The sequence below is a fragment of the Taudactylus pleione genome, unplaced genomic scaffold, assembly GCF_031769625.1.
Source record: "Taudactylus pleione unplaced genomic scaffold, aTauple2 ptg000201l, whole genome shotgun sequence".
Taxonomy (NCBI): domain Eukaryota; kingdom Metazoa; phylum Chordata; class Amphibia; order Anura; family Myobatrachidae; genus Taudactylus; species Taudactylus pleione.
In genome coordinates, this window is record NW_028284603.1 from 56,115,453 (window position 1) to 56,135,960 (window position 20,508).

The 20,508-nt window shown below is 43.5% G+C and overlaps 1 pseudogene; it reads left to right on the forward strand.

Annotated features, from left to right (window-relative positions):
• The first annotated feature begins 14,411 nt into the window (after positions 1–14,411).
• On the forward strand, positions 14,412–14,529 carry LOC148518420 (5S ribosomal RNA; annotated as a pseudogene).
• The last annotated feature ends 5,979 nt before the right edge of the window (positions 14,530–20,508 follow it).

The following is a 20,508-nucleotide window of genomic DNA, read 5'->3' on the forward strand; positions in this document are numbered from 1 at the left end:
TATGGATTTGAAAAAACTGTGCCTTTTTAAATTTGTTCTCTATATTCTTCCTATTAATATCATAGATTGGAGTTTCAATAGAAGTATTGATAAGTGAGCCATTCTCCTCAAGGAGTTTGTTCAGAATCTCTAATCCAATATTGTCTGATTCGTCAAGTATGACAGGTTCACCTTCAATTTGATTTTTATTTAATGGTTTCACAGTGAAATATCTCTTTCTACACAGACTTCTAATGTAGCGATTGAGTTCTACAAAGAGCTCAAAGAAGTTCGGCTGGGTGGTGGGGGAAAAATGAAGACTTTTAGATAATACAGTTAGTTGTTCAGTTAATTGTTTGGAAGATAAGTTGTAAACACCCCTTGGTTTTGTCTGTGTTTGTCATTTCTTTGTTGTCCCTTTGAGTTTGAGTTTGCCTCTCCCTCATCTTCCTCTAGGTCTAAATCAGACATTCGTGCTCTTTTTAGGAATGTGCTAGAGTTTCGTATTTGTTGCGGTGAAGAAATTGGCTTAAGTGATCTCGGTTGTTCCTTTTCATCTCTCTTCTCTCCCCCCTCTCTTTCCCTAAAAAAGAAGATGGGGGGCCCATTCTATATGGGGACCTGTATATTGGAGTGCAAAGTTTGTGATTCCTGTTGGATATGTCACGAGGTCTAGTTCCAGAGGGGTTATCAATCCTTTCGGAATGAACTAGGTCCATTTTAGATGAATAGTTGGTAGTCACATCTCTATCCCTGTAGATATGGGGTTTGAAAAACGTAGTCTTATCATTGGGAGGGGCATTAGAGGGCCAGTACCTTCTTAATGTGATACAGGGTTTATTTTGGTGAAAAGTTCTCACTTTATTTGCACCATAATCTAAGAGGTCTCTCTTAAATTTTCTCTCTTTTCTTTCTATAATTTCTCCTCCATATTGTTCTAATCTTTTATTAATCAATAGTTCACATTCTTTGAATATTACTTCATCCTTATATTTAGTCAGTTGCTCCTGAATTTTTGTGATCTCTGGTTCTAATGATCTTAATTTAGATTCTCTATACTCAAGTAGTAGCTCCATTAAAGAAAAGGAGCATCTATCAAGAATTGCATTCCATTTATCCTGTAGTTTATCATCTTCACCAAAGGAGAGGGTTTTAAAAATACGCAAACCTCTGGGGATCTTATTATTCTCCAGGTATTTTTGTAGGGTGGTTTTATCCTGCCAGTGTCTTACCTCTGCTTTCATTAAGTCCTCAAGTGAGTTAAAATTCCTCAACAGGTCATAATTAGTATGACTTGACACATTGGAAGTGCCATTCTCATAATTTTTTTAAATTTCCTGTCTTCTACGGATCCTATCACTGAAGCATGTCAGATTCATCTCAACACAGGAACCCCTCAGGCTACCTCAGGTAGGCAAAAACACCTTGTAGCCTGATGGAGACCTGTGGTGAGTAAACTCAGAGGATAAAGTTAATATAATATAATATATTACACATGAACAAAGACAAAACTAAATGCTCCAGGGAGTAAATGAATAATAACACATTGCAATCAATAAAAACAATTATATGAGAGCTTGATGACTGGTAATAACTGGTAGCAAAGAACCCTAAATTGAAACCTCAGTGATGCTGATTGCAAAACAAGATGGTGAATAATAGTCTCAAATAGAAACAAAGTCTCCAGTGTTGACTGTAACAAAAGAGGTGTAATATGGGTTCCACAGCTGTTTAAATAGAGCGCAGATACGCTGAGATGGTAATCCTTTTTAGGAATAAGATTGATGTAACAGTATATGGGAGAGATCCCTTGATACTCATTGCAGTACAGTCCTCTTTAACAGAGGTCTGAGTGTTTAGCATGGTGATTCCGATGGCTAATGAGTGCGGTGTTACTGCCAGGCCATGGATAGAGGACCAGGAGAGTCAGCTCCGGACGGTCGTGGTCAGCTGAACGCCAGTCTCCCATGTGAGTCCTGGGCCGTGCTGGGCCTCTGTGAGCGGGGTCTCTGTTAGGCTGTATGTGCTTGCTCCAGCAAGCCAGTGAAACAGACGCTCTGGTGTGGAACAAGTGGCAAATAAGTACTCCTATCTGTCGATATTGAGACCGGCGGCATCGTTGCTGCCCTCCATCCAGGCCTCCTTGCCATAGGTAGTCACAAGTGCTGCTTACCAGGAAAAAACAGCCGTGCATTGCAAAAAAAGCACATGCACACTAAATAAAAAAAAATAGTAAGTTGAGGCCAAAAAAAACCTGCAATTTGAATCAATGTCTAACTCTAACAAAGTTCCACAATCTTGACAAAATTGTATTACAGTACTGTATGTATAAAAAGAAATACACAGCGGAGTTGATGTAGTGTTGCATGCAAGTCCTTTATAGCTGGATCTTGTACTTTGTAGCTAACATACATCTCAGTTGCATCTCCACTTGCAGCTGAATTGGCGTAGGTGGGTGGTAATGGGGTGTACTCGCATCGGTTTACTTGAGCAAGGGCATGCAGGCGGAAATCGCCCAGTGAAAAGTTATTGGATATCGGAGGGATCTCTTGCAACAGGTACAGGGCTGCTGCAAGAGTGCACTGATAGTGATAACTGCTACTTCCACAAGGTGATGGATAGGGGCAATGCGGTATCATAGATGCATGCAACACTGCATATGGCCAAACATCAGCATTTAGCGTGCAGAGAACTTGTGTGCTACTGTGAATCAGGCCCAAAGTACTATATTAAAACCCTGCATCATAGACAGCAAAACATATTCTTTTACAAACTGGCAATATTTTGCTGTTATTTCTGAGCACACATGGGGCCTAATATAAAAGGTCGTGATTTCGTTTTTTTGCGGGTTTGAAGTAAATTTGTATGTTTTGGCTAATCACAAATGTAAGAGAGCGAGAACAGGCTTTTCACAATTTTCTCTTTTTACCCCAAATCGCAAATTGTCAACTCGCATCCAAATGTTTTCCCATTCTAAATGTACTACTCTCCAAAGGTAATAGGTTGCAAGTTTCAAAATCACAACCCAAACTTGACTAAAATTCGCCAGAACTTTAGACCAGGTTCAGATAGGTGAGTTTAATAACATTCCCCCTCCCCCCCAAAAAAATGGCTAATTAACCCATGTGAAGTCCATAAATCATCATCATCACATGCCTATATAAACCACACCAACAGCCATTGCACCTGTGAGGTTGGAGAAATGGAGTTTGTACAGTCTTCATTGGAGCTGTATGCTTGTGGCTTGCTTTCTATGGAGGAGCTGCGCAGGAGTATCACCAGATCCAGGTCCTTAATGTACTTCGTTGCGAGTGAGGTTATCGACTAACAATGGATCTGGACTCCCTCTCAGATCATGAGGTGGTTCAGTTATTTAGATTGAACCGCACAAACCTCATGGCCCTATATGAGCAGGTGAGAGATGATTTGGAGCCTTTGGCTGGTAGCAACTATGCAGTGTCTGGGCTGCATACATTAATGTGTGCCCAGCATTTTTTTGGCACTGGCTCATTTCAGTCAGTGAGTGCTAGAGTGCTGGGGATTACACAAACCACTTTCTCTATGCATTTATCTCAAGTGTTATCTGCCCTGAAGAAGTTGTGGCAAACATACATCTCATTCCCACATTGTGAGTATGAGTGGCTGGACCTTATGGTAGCTTTCTATCGGCTCTCAGCATTGCCTAATGTGCTGGGAGCCATAGACTGCACCCACATTGGGATCAAATTGCCGCACTTAAGGTAGCCATGTCAATAGATATGGCTACCAGTCCCTCAGGTGGTCTGTGATGCTAACCTCAAGATTCACAGTGTGGTGGCAGGTTACCCTGGGTCTTGCCATGATGCCTATATTCTGTGCCAGTCAGCCCTGTGGGAGAGGTTTCAACCAGGACACATGCCAGAGGGCTGGCTACTTGGTATGTTATTTGTCAAGTTACTATTACTTTACACTAAATTTGTATCTGCTGTGTGTTTCTCTCTATTGCTGTACTCATAGAATGTGTATGTGTTACCATGGTTTTTGGATTCCAAAAAGGCCAGTAATGCAATTAGTACTATGTTTTCCTTTACATGGATTCAAAGTGTTTGTCTTCTTACAATGCTATTTTTTTTTGTTTAATTTAAATAATTTGACTCCCTCTTTCATAATTTAGGTGGCTCAGGATATGGGTGTCAGACTTGGCTCATGACACCTCTGTTGTAACCATGAGGCCTTTCACAGCACCGGTACAACAATATACACATTGCTACAAGATCAGTAATAGAGCATACCTTTCGATGTTTGGGCCGGTCGGCTGGCATACTCCTTTACGATGTGCGTAAAGTGTGTGACACCATCCAGTCGTGCTGCATGCTCCATAACATGGCCCTTGGGCAAGGCCATGATGACCTTGGGGACATTGCAGCAGTTGTGGAGGAGCCGGACCCTTTAACATCAGAGGACGTGGTCAATACAGAGGGTGGGAATGAGGTTCGACAGAGGATCATACAGCAGTAGTTTTCACGTAAGTTTTTCAGGATACAATGTAAGAGAATGTGTATGTGTATAGATGTGTAAAAGTTGTATGCCTACAAACACATTATTTCAAATGTATGTACTGTACATGACACAGGGGTCTGAGCTGGAACCAGTGGAAAAACTGCATGACATACCTTCTTTTTTGCCCAACAGTGTTTGGAATGTGTTTTTGTTCTAAAATTAACAAACACCATTTCAATTAATATTGTATTCATTTGCTTAGGATTAAATGATTAGGAAATTCAAAGATATAGCCTTTGTCACAGTTAATGCACTGTAACGTGTTTTTATTTTGCTAATACAACAATATTGCAACAATATGGTTAAACTCAGTTCACTGAGAACATTTACATTTTCATCAATTTCTACAAATATATGTGTATATATATATATGTCTATATCTTTTGGAAAAACAAACTAATTTTCTGTAAAAAAATGCAAAACAGGATTTTGAAACATACTGTCTGTAACATACTGTAACAAAAGTGAAATTAAAATTTAGTCCACTGAACCAAATGCAGCTATAACTTTGCCTTTAACTACACCACCACGTGTGCGTAGACTACGCCTGGGTAGAGTGGTAGGTGATGGACTTAGTGAAGTAGTAAAACAAACTACTAATAGTGGAACCTGATGTTGGCTTTACTAGGGCCCTCTGTGCTCCTCATTCTGTGTGAAGGTTTATAAGTGCCTCAGTATGTGACCGAACAGCCTGAGTAAGGTGAAGCAGCCTTAAATCAATATTATTAGCCATTCTAATGCGTGTGCCCTCTGCCACTCTGTTAGCACTAGAAATTTTATTAATGACATATTTAATGGTTTCCATTTGAGGAGTTGGTGGATGTGATGGACCTAAAAAAAGGTAAGGATTATTATTTTACTGTTTGAAATGTTGGGGGGGGGCTACACAGCTTTTTTGTAGCAGAATTAAGTTCTGATTGTGGCGACATGAGATAAATCCGTAAAGTTAAGATGATTTACATCTTATTCTAGTCGCCTATAGAAAGCGTGTTTGCTTTGGGGCTATTTCCTCTGTACATGCTAAGGTACATACTAATGTGTTGTGTTTCCTGCATTTCTATTTCAGCACATACCTGCAGCATGTTCTTCCACACGTGCATGAGGCCTTTGTGATGAAGAATGCTTCCTCCCTGGAGCAGCTGTGGAACAATACAAGACATTATTGTTTGGACAATTACATGTTCATCTTATATTTTTTTACAGTGAACCCAAAAAAAGGGCATTAAAATAAAATGCACCACTAAAAATACTCTGTTTGTGAATGAAACAGTGCAATGGCCCTTCTGAGCTAACTAAGCTCACAAACATAATAATACTAAGTTAGAAACTATTTACACTTCCTAACATTATTTTTTCATTTTTTCTTATTTAAAAAAAATAAATAAATGCTGTAGCACAACACATCCCAGCATGCCAAAACATTCCTACATTTGAACTCAGTGCAATTTATGTCACAGAATACTGGTATGTGCTGTTCTACAGCAGCAGATTATTGTATAGGAATAGAGCATTACAAAGAGCAAAGACTGAGGAGCAATTCACTGGACAAAGGGAATGTGGATCAATTAGGCATAATTATTATGGAAAAAGGTGTGAATAGAACTCGCTTAAGTATGGCCCATAATCAGCATCCAATGGACTTATTTATAGAAAAAGGGAGGCATATACACTATTGGTCTACAAAAAGCAGTGTAGGCCTAATTGTTCATTTAACCCCTTAGGGGTAAGAGTATCCAATTTGTGGACCCATCGAGATTCCGTTTGTAACACGCGAAGAGATCTACCGGCTCCACTAGATAAGGGAGGTACAAAATCAATGATCCTATACTTCAAGGAAGCTGTCACGACCAGGGGTGACAGGCTGCTGAGATCGCGGCGCTTACCGCTCCGGGCGCTGTGGCATGGTGTTTCCAGCAGAGGTGCAGGTTCCTGGAGAATAGCGCTGGGTGCTGTGAGTCTCCGCAGGCCAAAGGCTTCCATCTGGAGGCAGGTGAGAGGGGCTGAGACTGGCAGAGCTTCCATGCTGTGACCACTGGGCGCGGCCATCTTGGATTTGGGTCACATGTCTTTTCTGGCCAATCAGGTTCAGTCTGGGCTGGGGAGGCTAGCAACCAATCCTGCACTACCTGAGGGTACTAAAGGGCTGTCCAGAGGCTCTTTAGTTGCCAGTGCAACGTCTATCACAGCGTATGCTGTGAGCTAGTTCTCTGTGCTCCTTTGCTCATTTAAAGTGTCAGTACCAGTGTGTTTCTGCAGACTCCCCTCTCAGCCTTGGTGCAGTTTGCTCCTGTTACTACCTGTCTCCTGATCCCGTCTACCTGCTATACCCAGCCTACCCCGGGTCTCTAAGTTCCGCCAGTGTCTCGCAGCCTGGTTCTGATCCCGTCGCGTGCCACTGCTTCATGAGTCATACTCCCCTAAGGCCAGCTGCCTTCAAGTACCAGCAAACAAGTCCTCATTCCTCATCCGACTCCACTCCGGGTCCAAGCGCACGCCAAGCCGTGACAGTTTGCACTGGCCAGATGGATTCGGCCAGTGGACAGGATCTGAGGGCCGACTTGCTCCAGGGTATCGCCAGTCGCCTATAGGGACTAGAGGCGTCTCAGCCCAAATGGCTCGGTTCCTGCAGGAAATGTCTCTTCGTCAGGATACGCTGCAAGCTTCCCTGGTTACTGTTAATTTGCCTGCCGCCACCAACCAGCCAGCAGCTCCAGCTGTTCCTGTTCCACCTGCACCATCTCATTTGCACCTTCCGACTCCCAATAAGTTTGACGGGAACCCCAAGTTGTGCCGAGGGTTTCTCAACCAGTGTGACGTCCACTTCACACTACAGCCTGCAAACTTTCCATCTCCAAAATCCAAAGTGGCATATATAGTGTCTCTACTGACCGGTTCTGCCCTGGACTGGGTTTCGCCTCTCTGGGAGAGGTCCGACCCGTTACTAGACAACTACTCTGGATTCCTCACGTCCTTCCGGAGGATTTTTGACGAGCCCGGCAGAACAACCTCCGCGGCGACGGAAATCCTGCGACTTCGCCAAGGGAACCGACCAGTCAGTCAGTATATCATTCAATTTCAAACGCTGGCTTCGGAACTAAAATGGAATGAAGAAGCCCTGACTTCCACCTTTTGGAATGGATTGACAGATCGCATAAAAGATGACCTCGCCACTCGTGATCCGCCGGCTACCCTCAATGAGCTTATCTCCCATTGCAATAAAGTGGATTTGCGGTACAGAGAACGCCAGCGTGAAAAAACTAGGGGAGATCGCTTTAGGTTCCGGCCGACCACTACTCCAACCCTCCCTCCGTCTGAACCTGTGGGTGACGAACCCATGCAGATTAACCGGGCCCGCCTCACGGTAGAAGAACGGCAAAGACGCCGACGAGAAAATCTATGCATGTACTGCGGGGAGACCGGTCATATGGTTGCAGCCTGCCCACGTCGTCCGGGAAACTCCCGATCCTAATCTGTGCCGGAGACACCAGGTTAGGAGTGATGTCTCCGTCTCCGTCAAAAAATGAATCTACCCTCTCCATTACTTTTGAGATCTCCACTGGTTCTAAAACTGTTCTTTCTCTCCTCGATTCAGGGGCCGCTGAAAATTTTATCACCGCTGAACTTGTCCAGAGGATCCGGCTTCCTGTCTCCTCTCTCGACCACACCATCACTCTATCTGCTGTAGATGGCACTCAGATTACCAACGGAATCGTCTCTCAACGTACCGTTCCTGTGCCAATTCGTATCGGAGCTCTCCACACTGAAACTATCCGATTCCTAGTAATTCCCAAAGCCTCCCATGAGGTCATCCTTGGATACCCCTGGTTACGCAAGCACTCCCCCAATATTGACTGGGGCACCATGCAGATCTTGTCCTGGGGAGAGACTTGTCAAGTATCCTGCCTTCCTCAAATCAAACCCATCAAAGGTAGTTACATTGCAACCACTACTCCAATTCCCTACCAGTATCACTCCTTCTCCGATGTCTTCTGTAAGACCAGAGCCGATATTCTGCCTCCTCATCGGGAGTGGGACTGTCCTATTGAGTTGATTCCTGGCAAAACTCCTCCGCGAGGTCGTACTTACCCACTCCCTACCCGAGACTGAAGCCATGTCAGCATACATCCAGGAGAACCTGCAAAAGGGGTTCATTCGACCATCCTCCTCACCGGCAGGGGCAGGATTCTTTTTTGCATCTAAGAAGGATGGAGGCCTGCGTCCTTGCATCGATTACAGGGGCTTAAACGATATAACCATCAAAAATCGCTACCCGATACCCCTCATTACTGAACTTTTCGATCGAGTAAAAGGTGCTACTATTTTTACCAAGCTGGATTTAAGAGGAGCCTACAATCTCATTAGGATACGAGCCGGGGACGAATGGAAAACAGCATTCAATACTCGAGACGGGCATTTTGAATACCTGGTAATGCCTTTTGGTCTCTGTAACGCTCCTGCTGTGTTCCAAAACTGTGTGAATGAGATCTTTCGGGACTTATTATATATCTCTGTGGTAGTATACCTCGACGATATTCTGATATTCTCCTCCAACATTGTCAGACATCGATCCCAAGTCAAGGAGGTGTTAACTCGCCTACGAAAGAACCACCTGTACTGCAAAGCTGAAAAATGCGTATTTGAAGTTCCCTCAGTTCCCTTTTTAGGTTACATCGTTTCAGGTGCCGGCCTTGAAATGGATCCCCAGAAAGTTTAGGCAATATTGGATTGGTCTCGTCCGAATTCTTTGAAGGCAGTACAAAGATTTTTGGGCTTCGCAAATTATTATCGAAGGTTTATCAAAGGATTTTCCACTCTCATGGCACCCATTTCCGCCCTAACTTGCAAGGGGGCAAATCCATCCCGATGGCCTCCAGAGGCTGAAACTGCCTTTCAACTCTTAAAGCAAGCCTTCATTTCCGCCCCCGTGCTGAGACAACCCAACATTAACTACCCATTCTTTCTTGAGGTAGACGCCTCTTCTGAAGCGGTAGGGGCAGTACTATCCCAGAAACTCGAGGATAGCAAGTTTCATCCCTGTGGCTTCTTCTCAAAGAAATTTTCCCAAGCAGAAAAGAATTATCCCATTGGAGAGCAGGAATTATTGGCTGTGAAACTAGCTTTTGAAGAGTGGCGTTATCTTCTTGAGGGCGCGATGTATCCCATCACCGTTTATACAGATCATCGGAGTCTCCTATACCTAAAAAATATTCAGTGCCTGAGTTCCCGCCTGGCTCGATGGTCAATATTTTTTTCTTGTTTCAATTTTACTTTAACTTTTCGCCCAGGCTCACTAAATCAAAAAGCAGATGCCCTCTCTCGATCACTCTCCTCCGACGCATCTTCCGAAAGTCATAAGGAAACTCCAGTTCTAGACTCCAGAGTATTCACTACCACTTGCATTCAACCTCCTCCCGGGAAGACATTTGTGGCCTCAGATATGCGCAAGCAGCTTTTGAAGTGGGCTCATACCTCTCGTTTTGCCGGACACCCGGGCATACGCAAGACCTTGGAATTCCTGCAACGATCATACTGGTGGCCTGCTATGAAGTCGGAAATTGAAGCTTTTATCGCCTCCTGTCCACAGTGTGCTCAACATAAAACATCCAGACAGGTTCCTGCCGGCACACTCCTACCTCTGTCAGTACCAACCCATCCTTGGACACACCTTTCCATGGACTTTGTAACGGATCTACCTGTTTCTAATGGGTTTACCACCATCTGGGTAGTAGTGGATCGTTTCTCCAAAATGGTTCATTTCATTCCCCTCAAGAAGTTGCCGTCTGCTCCAGAGTTGGCTCAGTTATTCGTCGACAACATCTTCCGTCTCCATGGACTTCCAACTGAGATTGTTTCTGATAGAGGGGTACAGTTCGTAGCCAGATTTTGGAGAGCTATATGTTCTATCTTTCAAATCAAACTGAATTTTTCAACAGCTTACCATCCTCAGTCTAACGGGTCTACAGAGAGGGTCAATCAAGACCTTGAGACTTTCTTAAGAATTCACATGTCTTCATCACAAGACAACTGGGCGGACACCTTACCCTGGGCTGAATTTGCCCATAACAGCTCCTATCATTCATCTACGGGGCAAACCCCATTCTTTGTAGTTTTTGGACTGTATCCCAGAGTACCAGAGTTTCAAGAATTGCCAGTCTTCGATGTACCAGCAGTGACCTCCACCCTACAGAAATTGTCTCAGATTTGGACTCAGGTCCATTCCTCCTTACAAAAAGCCTCTCTTCGATATAAATTAACAGCGGACAAAAAAAGGAGAGCGGTGCCCAACCTAAAAACAGGTGACTTAGTATGGCTATCCACTCGGAATCTTCGCCTTAAAGTGCCGTCTATGAAATTTGCTCCTCGTTTCATCGGTCCTTTTCCCATTGTTCAAGTGATCAATCCAGTAGCCTATAAATTAAAACTTCCGTCCTACCTCAAAATACCAAATTCCTTTCATATTTCCCTGCTGAAACCTCTCATCCTGAATCGCTTTCGCAAGACTCTGCCATGCTCCCCCAAAGTCTTGACTGAGCGGGGTGTAGAGTTCGAGATCAAATAGGTCCTGGACTCTCGTTTTCGTTATGGGCAACTCCAATATCTACTGGATTGGAAAGGTTACGGTCCCGAAGAACGTTGCTGGGTGAAAGCTGAGGATGTCTACGCTCCTCGCCTAGTGCTTAAGTTTCACTCTGAGAATCCTGGTAAACCCAAGAAGTGTCCAGAGGCCACTCCTAAAGGAGGGGGTACTGTCACGACCAGGGGTGACAGGCTGCTGAGATCGCGGCGCTTACCGCTCCGGGCGCTGTGGCATGGTGTTTCCAGCAGAGGTGCAGGTTCCTGGAGAATAGCGCTTGGTGCTGTGAGTCTCCGCAGACCAAGGGCTTCCATCTGGAGGCAGGTGAGAGGGGCTGAGACTGGCAGAGCTTCCATGCTGTGACCACTGGGCGCGGCCATCTTGGATTTGGGTCACATGTCTTTTCTGGCCAATCAGGTTCAGTCTGGGCTGGGGAGGCTAGCAACCAATCCTGCACTACCTGAGGGTACTAAAGGGCTGTCCAGAGGCTCTTTAGTTGCCAGTGCAACGTCTATCACAGCGTATGCTGTGAGCTAGTTCTCTGTGCTCCTTTGCTCATTTAAAGTGTCAGTACCAGTGTGTTTCTGCAGACTCCCCTCTCAGCCTTGGTGCAGTTTGCTCCTGTTACTACCTGTCTCCTGATCCCATCTACCTGCTATACCCAGCCTACCCCGGGTCTCTAAGTTCCGCCAGTGTCTCGCAGCCTGGTTCTGATCCTGTCGCGTGCCACTGCTTCATGAGTCATACTCCCCTAAGGCCGGCTGCCTTCAAGTACCAGCAAACAAGTCCTCATTCCTCATCCGACTCCACTCCGGGTCCAAGCGCACGCCAAGCCGTGACAGAAGCAAGATGTATGTATATATATATATATATATGTGTGTGTGTGTGTGTGTAGATATATGTATCTATCTATATATAGATATATATATATATATATATACACACATACGAGATTAGTGTCACCGATGAAAAGAAGAGAAAGAGAAGAAGAGGAAAACTGGGTGGTAGGAGGGAGAAGCTGCAAAAGGAAAAATAAGTTTCAAACATTTATAGATCTCAACAAATTCATGAGAAATGTAACATTAAAAAGGCACTTCATGAGGAAAGATGATGCTATAATAAATAATTACAATGCAAGAGAATCCAAATCAGGTCTAAAACCAAAATTTAAGTTTTATCCACTTGAATCCAAAGGCAGTCATATAAATATATTTTATGACCTAGTCAAAAAAGATCTCTGTGAAGAAGACCCACAACCAACAACAACTCAGAATTTGATGAATAGGGAAAAGGAAGCATTGAAGAAACTGGATAAGAATCATGAGATCATTATAAAACAAGCTGACAAAGGGGGGGGTCTGGTCATTATGAACAGGTCATATTATCTCAAAGAAGCCACAAGGCTCTTAGGGGATGAAACCTCGTACATAGTTTTGGAGAAAGACCCATTAGAGGAATACATTGAAGAATTGAGGCCAATATTGGTGTTTGGTCTACATAAAAGCATTTTTAACAAAAAAGAATTTCAGTATCTCCTACAGACCAGACCCATCTCCCCCATTTTCTATTTCCTGCCAAAAATTCACAAGTCTTTAATAGAACCCCCAGGAATACCCATAATAGCAGGGATCTACTCCCTAATTTCACATCTTTCAGAATATGTGGATCTGTTTTTATGCATGTTTTTATGCAAATATGTAATAGAGCTTCAATCATATTTGAAAGATACAACAAGTGTATTACAAATGATGGAGAAAATCACTTGGAAGGACTCGTATAGATGGGCAACTATTGATGTGCAATCTCTATATACCTGCATAGAGCACTCAAAAGGGATTCATGCATGCAGGGATTTTATTGAAGGAGATCTAACCATCGGCACTCCACACAGGGAATTTTTATGTGATTTAATATCTTTTATCCTGCACCACAATTATTTGAAATTTTTAGACAAATTTTACCATCAAATATGTGGAACAGCAATGGGGACGACCTTTGCTGCCAGTTTCACTAACTTGTTCATGGGCCAGTGGGAGAAAAACTTCATCTACAATAATAACCCATATAAGGCAAATGTCATCCTTTATAAAAGATACATAGATGATATTTTAATAATATGGGAAGGGACAGAAGTTTTTAATTAATTTTTAACCCACATTGGTACCAATAACATGAACTTAAAATTCACACATAAAATGGACATGAGATCCATTGAATTTTTAGATCTGATTTTAACAGGAGAAGGGAATGGAATAGTTATGAAGAATTTTATTAAGGAAGTAGATTGCAACAGCTATCTACACTATAAGAGTGGACATCTGAAAAAATAGTGGGACAATATACCTTACTCACAATTCTACAGAATAAAATGTAATTGTAGTACAGCAAGTATGTGTGAGGAACAAATACAACTCTATGCTTATCGTTTCAGATCTAAAGACTATCCAGAAAAGTTACTAACTGAAGCAGCAGGAAGAACTAAGAATCTGGAAAGAGCGACACTCCTGGAATACAAAAATAAAAAAATGCAAGGGAATGAGGTGACACCATTCATTATGACTTATAACGGACATGAAAGGAAGATTAAAACTGTCTTTACGAAACACTGGAACATTTTGTTAATGGATCCAGTATTAAAGAACATTCTCCCTCCAAGGCCTCCAATCATTTTAGAAAAAGCTTGCAACCTTAAGGACATCTTGGCACCAAGCATGATGAGGACTGTCAAAACACAAGGGAAAGGAGCTTTGCCCAAGTGCATGGGCTGCTACAAATGTGGGAAATGTAACATCTGCAGGTATGTACACCCACAAAGAAGGGTATTTTCAAACTCTAAAGGCACTAAAGAATATAAAATCAAACAGAATACTCTACATCAATCTTCAAACTCTAAAGGCACTAAAGAATATAACATTAAACAGAATACTCTACATCAATCATATATTTACTTGAATGCTCATGTGGGACTAAATACGTTGGTAAGACCAAAAAACTGTTAAGACTAAGGATTCAGGAGCATATAGGAAACATCAAGAACAAGATAGAGGGACACGCTGTCTCGAAACACTTCACGTTACACCACAATTCAAACCCAGAGGAATTAGCCTTCAAGGCTATCGAACAAGTAATGATGGGAGAATGAGGAGGAGATGTTGAAAAGAAATGATCACAGCGTGAGATGTTCTGAATCTTCGAATTGAGAACCATGATACCAGATGGATTCAATGACAGTTACGAGATAGCGCCCTTCTTGTAAATATGTCAGTTACCAGTGGGTAATGATCATTGGGCCCATCATGGTAAGTATACTCGCTTAGGTATCTACAGCCATACCTATTTCTCAACGCCCAATCTCGTCCGATCTTGAAGCTAAGAGTTGTCGGGCCCGGGTAGTACTTGGATGGGAGACCTCCTGGGAATTCCGGGTGCTGTAGATGGATTTTTGAGAAGTATACAGAAGGCTTGGTCCTGAATGAGGAGAGTGAAAGGAAGTAACCTAATCAGAGGAAGAATGGCACGTGGACTATCATCTATCAACTATGAAAAGATCATCCATTCCCATAACAACAGATTCCTGGAAGATTTGAAGGAAGATTAGAAGAACTAAAAATAATTGTTGTTCCTGCATTAATACCAGGATGCAAGGAAAAAGAGGAATATCACACAAGATATTTAGTGACACATCCACTTTTATAAAACTATCCCTAATACTTGGATTTACTATGACTATCAGCTACATTAAAGAGATAGCTACCATGACATTAATATACCCATGAATTATTTTGTGTGTGCATTATGTCATTTATATAAGTGGGCTATTTTGATCTTTGGATCCATCCATATTTTCAAATCACGCCATCATACACAGTTGCCATTTATATTTCATGTTGTCTCTAGGAGATTTATTATCTATGGGCTGGGTTACACACTGTAATAATCCCCTAAACCAACATATCCAGTATTATCCTCATTATGCCATAATCAACTTAAATATTATAGTAATAATGGTATCTTGTAATGATTACTAACCAATTTCGATTTAAACATTTTTATTTATCTATTCATATATATAAAAAATAGCGGTCATGTGTGTATACATAATAGGCTGGTTTAGTTGTGTGTACACTGTTGGATGAAAATACATTAAAAGGACTTCTAATTGCAGTGCCTCACGATATTATAACAAATGATATACTAACAAATTCTTAAAAATATATTCTTCCAGAATTGCTTCTAGGTAACCAAAAAGATGGCGACCATACAGTGAGCGACATGAGCAGTAGAGGCACTATCGAGGTAATGCAGGATCACGTGTGAACACACTCCCAGGACATGTCTAAGGGCGGAGATTACGTGACGCTAGTTATCCTCAGTTAGCTGCTGGCAGAAATGACGAGGCCGGGCACCTCGTCACTGGGAGAACGATGTGGACGGAATTGACGCGAACCGGATGCATGGGTGTTGGCCAATAGTGATGCGCCTCGAGAATATTGGAAGCCAGAGGAATGGGCGGAAGTAGTTCCCAAGGCAATATAAGTCCTGTTTACCATCAACTGAAGTGACGTTAGTTAAGGGCAGAAGTCCATGTAGTCGGAGGACCTGTTTATTATTCTCAGTACATCTGATATTCAAATACATCTAGATATATGAGCGGTCCAAATGAGGCTGTGTATGTATATGTATATACTTGCCAGAATTAGAGCTCTGGTAAGAACCTGGCCTACAGGAAGTGAGGTCATTAATAATCACCATTCAACCCCAATTAGTGGGGTATATATCCCTAGGATTTCTGAAGGAGCCACATTTCTTGAAGAAGTCTGTGGATCAGACGAAACGCATTGGAAGCTCCATATGCTTGCCTCACATGAATTTGCCTAAGAAATTACTAAACAAGATAAGCACTTGGCACTTTGGCCACTTATATACATATTCTTTTTATCTATCTATTTATTTGCTTTACCTTGCACTAGTCATGCTCAAAATTAAATAGTTTTTATTAAACTGTATTCATCATTGTGCTTTTGATTTTATATTGTGCGCTTTTCATTTTTTATTTCCCTTAAAACCTATATTTATTTATTTAATGTTGTAATTCAAATACATTTTGTATTTTTTTATTTAAATGACACCTGTCTCCATGGTATATACCTAATAATAAGTCATTATATATTTATTATAATAGACTATATGAGAGTTATTGTTTGTGTTTGATATTAGCACACACACTAGTTCACTTAATATATGTCTTTTTGCACAGATGCACTGACACTTTATTTATTAAACTGTTGAAATTTTAGTCTAATTATTTATTTATCACTTGATTGGATACCAGTTGTAATATTACCACACAATAGGGTAATGTGAAAAATATTCACATCTTTGGTTTAACCACTAACTAGACAGATACCAATTAACATTTAAGCATTTAAGTAGCTGCACATCAAATTCACTATCTATCTATCTATCTATCTATCTATCTATCTATCTATCTATCTATATATATATATATATATATATATATATACACAGTATATATATATATATATTTATATAGATCTATCTAGATTTTTATATATATATTTATATAGATCTATCTAGATTTTTATATATATATATATATATATATATATATATATAGAGCTATAATATATATATATATAGATAGATAAAAATCTATATAAGAAAAATTGAGCAGCCTATATGTGTGATTAGGGGGGCACACTGCACTGTCAATCTTAGTAAAATTAATACTGTCTGTCAATCATGATGTCACTGACTTACCCTAACAGTCTGGGAAAGACAGTGCACAGTGGAGGACCAGGGCAGGACGGTGCAGCCCAGCCAGACCCTACAGGTGGAGCTTGCCTCTCTGTGTGCCAGGTGGTGGCAGGTGTCGGTGATTAATTGTCCAGCTGGACTCCCTGCAGTGCTGAGCCCGGCGCTCGCTCCTCTGTGGATGTCAAAGGAGGCCAGGGTGGACGGCCAGCGCAGCTGTGCAGCTTCATGAGGCTGTCACCGCACATAACGTTATGTGTACTGTAAGCATCCAACCTCCGCCAGCGGCCCACACACAGTGTACAAGTAAGAGAGACTGTGGCCAGGGCCGGCCAGTGGGGCGGTGTAGGAGGGGGAGTTATTACACAAGCCACGGACCCGTGGCAGAGAGGTGTATCGTGCCCCTGAGCACTCGGGGCCCAGCTCAGGTGTGTCCCTAGTCCCCCCTGTCGCCGGGCCTGGGTGTGATGCCCATCACCGGTCTTGCGGGACTTCATCCACCATTTTGCTCTTTCACACACTTTTTATATATCGTTGAAACGCTTCTTCATGTTGTAAAGGTCACCAGTGGTGTGACTATAAATTTTGCTCCTCCCTGCAAAAAAAAATTCTGGCGCCCCCTCCCCCAGACAGGGTGGTGTGAAGGGAGGATGAGGCAGGGTGGTTTGTATGAGGGGGGGAATGTGTGTGAGGGTGCTGAGCTGACAGGGTGGTGTGAGGGGGGATGAGGCAGGGTGGTTAGTGTGAGGGGGGATGTGTGAGGGTGCAGAGCAGACAGGGTGGTGTGAGGGGAGATAAGGCAGGGTGATTGGTATGAGGGGGGGGATGTGTGTGAGGGTGCAGAGCAGACAGGGTGGTGTGAGGAGGGGAATGTGTGTGAGGGTGCAGAGCAGACAGGATGGTGTCTGGAGGTGAGCAGGAAGAGAGGCGGCGGAGTTAGGATTCTGCCGGGCTGGACAGTGCCAGTCACTGAGGTGAGCAGGGGAGCACGTGGGCAGGCTAAGCACAGGACGGCAACCGGGCTAGCAGCAGTGCGCCATCTCACCTGCCTCCTCTCTTTTGCTCCGCTCCACTTCCCATATCCCCAAGCATGAACCCGATGGACCCGGCGACAGTGTGCCGTGTTACCTGCCTCCTCTCTGCTGCCCGTATCCCCCAGCATGAACCCAATGGCCCCGGCTGTACCTGCAGACGTTGTTGTCAACAGCTGGGACCCGTGCTGAGCCACTCTACACAGTCCCCAGAGCCGCTGGCCGCCTCAATGTATAAGGCCGGGCTCCAACTAACTGCCAGTGCTGAGCAGTTCCAATCAGAGGGGGCAGAGCAACACTAGGGGCGGGGACAGCAGCTTTCATCCAATCACCTGCTGTATCGCCAAGAAGGGTGCACGGATGCCGTGATAGTACCATTATACAGTATATCATATACCTCTGACCTATATCACTATGCGCCCCTGCCTGCCAGCGCCCCCAAGCCACCGCAGGGTCTGCGGGGGCCACTGAATGTCACAGCATCTGTGATGCCAAGCCAGATTTGTTTCTTTCTGGCCAGGGGATACAGTGTGCGTGTTCTCCCAGGAGACGTGTGAACACAGGTACCATAGCATGTACCATTGCAGAATTTTCTTCATAGGTGAAGCGATTATTGTGCACACTGCGCATCTTCCCAGGCAAAGGGCCAGCAAACTCAGCCTCCTCCACCTCCTCCTCTTCATCCTCCCCCTCATCTTCATTTTCCTCCCCCACCTCTGTGTCATCATCCTCCTCCTGCGCTTCCTGGTCACACAAAGCTGCCTCCTCCTGACTGTGACTCCGCCTGACAATCACCTCCTGATCCTCCTCCTCCAGCCTCTGCTGAGCTCCCCCAGCCCTCCTGCCTGCCATGCTGCATAGAATATGCCAAAAATCCTCCTGTCTCCTATCATGCATCCAGCTCTTTACTCCCTATCAAAGCACAAAATGGCGCCTCAGGGGCTTATATAGTGTGTGTAATGCTTAAGTTATGCAGGGCCGGCCCAAGCCTAATTTTTTTGGTAAGCGGATATAAATTTTGGCGCCCCTTGTGAAATCCTGATTTTTTTGGCGACAGAAAAAGGCTATTTAATTGCACAGCCTTTCCCCACGCAGCGGGGATTTTTGACGGTAATTAGTCACAGGGGAAACCCTACGTCTAATTGAATAACCCCCATAGGCTATGCATAAAAAAAACACAGCCCCCCACGTGAAAATAATTATGCTTTTATGCTTTGCAAAAAAAACACATAGGCCCCACATGAATGTGTATGAAGTCCATATACAGCAGGACCACCCTTGGTGCTAAGCTACAATTATACCCAAAGACACATATTCAGGGATAGGGTGACAGCACTTGGTGACAGTGAGAGGATGAGGGCACTGGGTGACGACAGGGAGAGGGTGACAGCACTTCGTGACAACATGGAAAGGGTGACAGCACTGGGTGACAGCAATAGGTGACAGGCAGAGAGTGACAGTAGTTGGTAACAGGGAGGGGATGACATCAGTGGTTAACAGGGAGGATGATAATGGAGAGGGTGATGACAGGGAGATGGTCACAGGGAAAGAGGTGATGACAGGGAGAGAGTGATAGCACTGGGTGACAGGTACAGGGTGACAGCAGTGGGTGAGGGTGGCAGCAATGATTGACAAAAGGTAGAGGGTGACAGCAATTGGTGACAGGGAGAGGATGAGAGCAGGGTGAGAGTGACAGCAGTTGGTATCAGGGAGAGGGTGACAACAGTGGGTGATGACAGGGAGAGGGTGACAGCAGTAGGTAACAGTGAGATGGTGATAGCACTGGATGACAGGGAGACGGTGACAGCAGGGAGAGAGTGACAGCAGTTGGTAACAGGGAGGGGGTGAAATCAGTAATGCCCTTTCTAATACATTATGCCACACACATGTAATGCCCTTTCTAATATATTATGTCACACATGTAATGCATTTTATAATATATTATGCCACACACATGTAATGCCCTTTATAATGTATTATGCCACACACATGTAATGCCCTTTATAATGTATTATGCCACACATGTAATGCCCTTTATAATGTATTATGCCACACATGTAATGCCCTTTATAATGTACTATGCCACACACATGTAATACCCTTTATAATGTATTATGCCACACATGTAATGCCCTTTATAATGTATTATGCCACAAACATGTAATGCCTCCCCCCAGTGTCGGAACTAGAGAGTGGTGGTCCCAGGTGCAAGAATATGTTTTGCCCCCACGCCTCCAGTCCCGCGTGTGTTTCCTGATGAAGGGAATGTAACCCCAAAACGTTGAAAATAAAACGTTTGTTCACAGAGGTAGAAGTCTCTGGAATGCCGCCTATTTACCAAACTATATATATATATATATATATATATAGTACATAGCATGTAGGCGGCACTCTGTCTGTAAAAAATGCTGACACAGGTAGTAGTGAATCAATCACCGACGTTTCGGAGCGTTTAATATAGCTCCTTCATCAAGGTACAAACAAACAATATGAACATTACACCAACATTTATACTCACATATCTCCACGTGCAGACCGGACTGTGCGCCATCCAGGGACGGGCCTCCCGCTGATGACGTCATCAACACACGCACCAAACCAGCGCTGCCA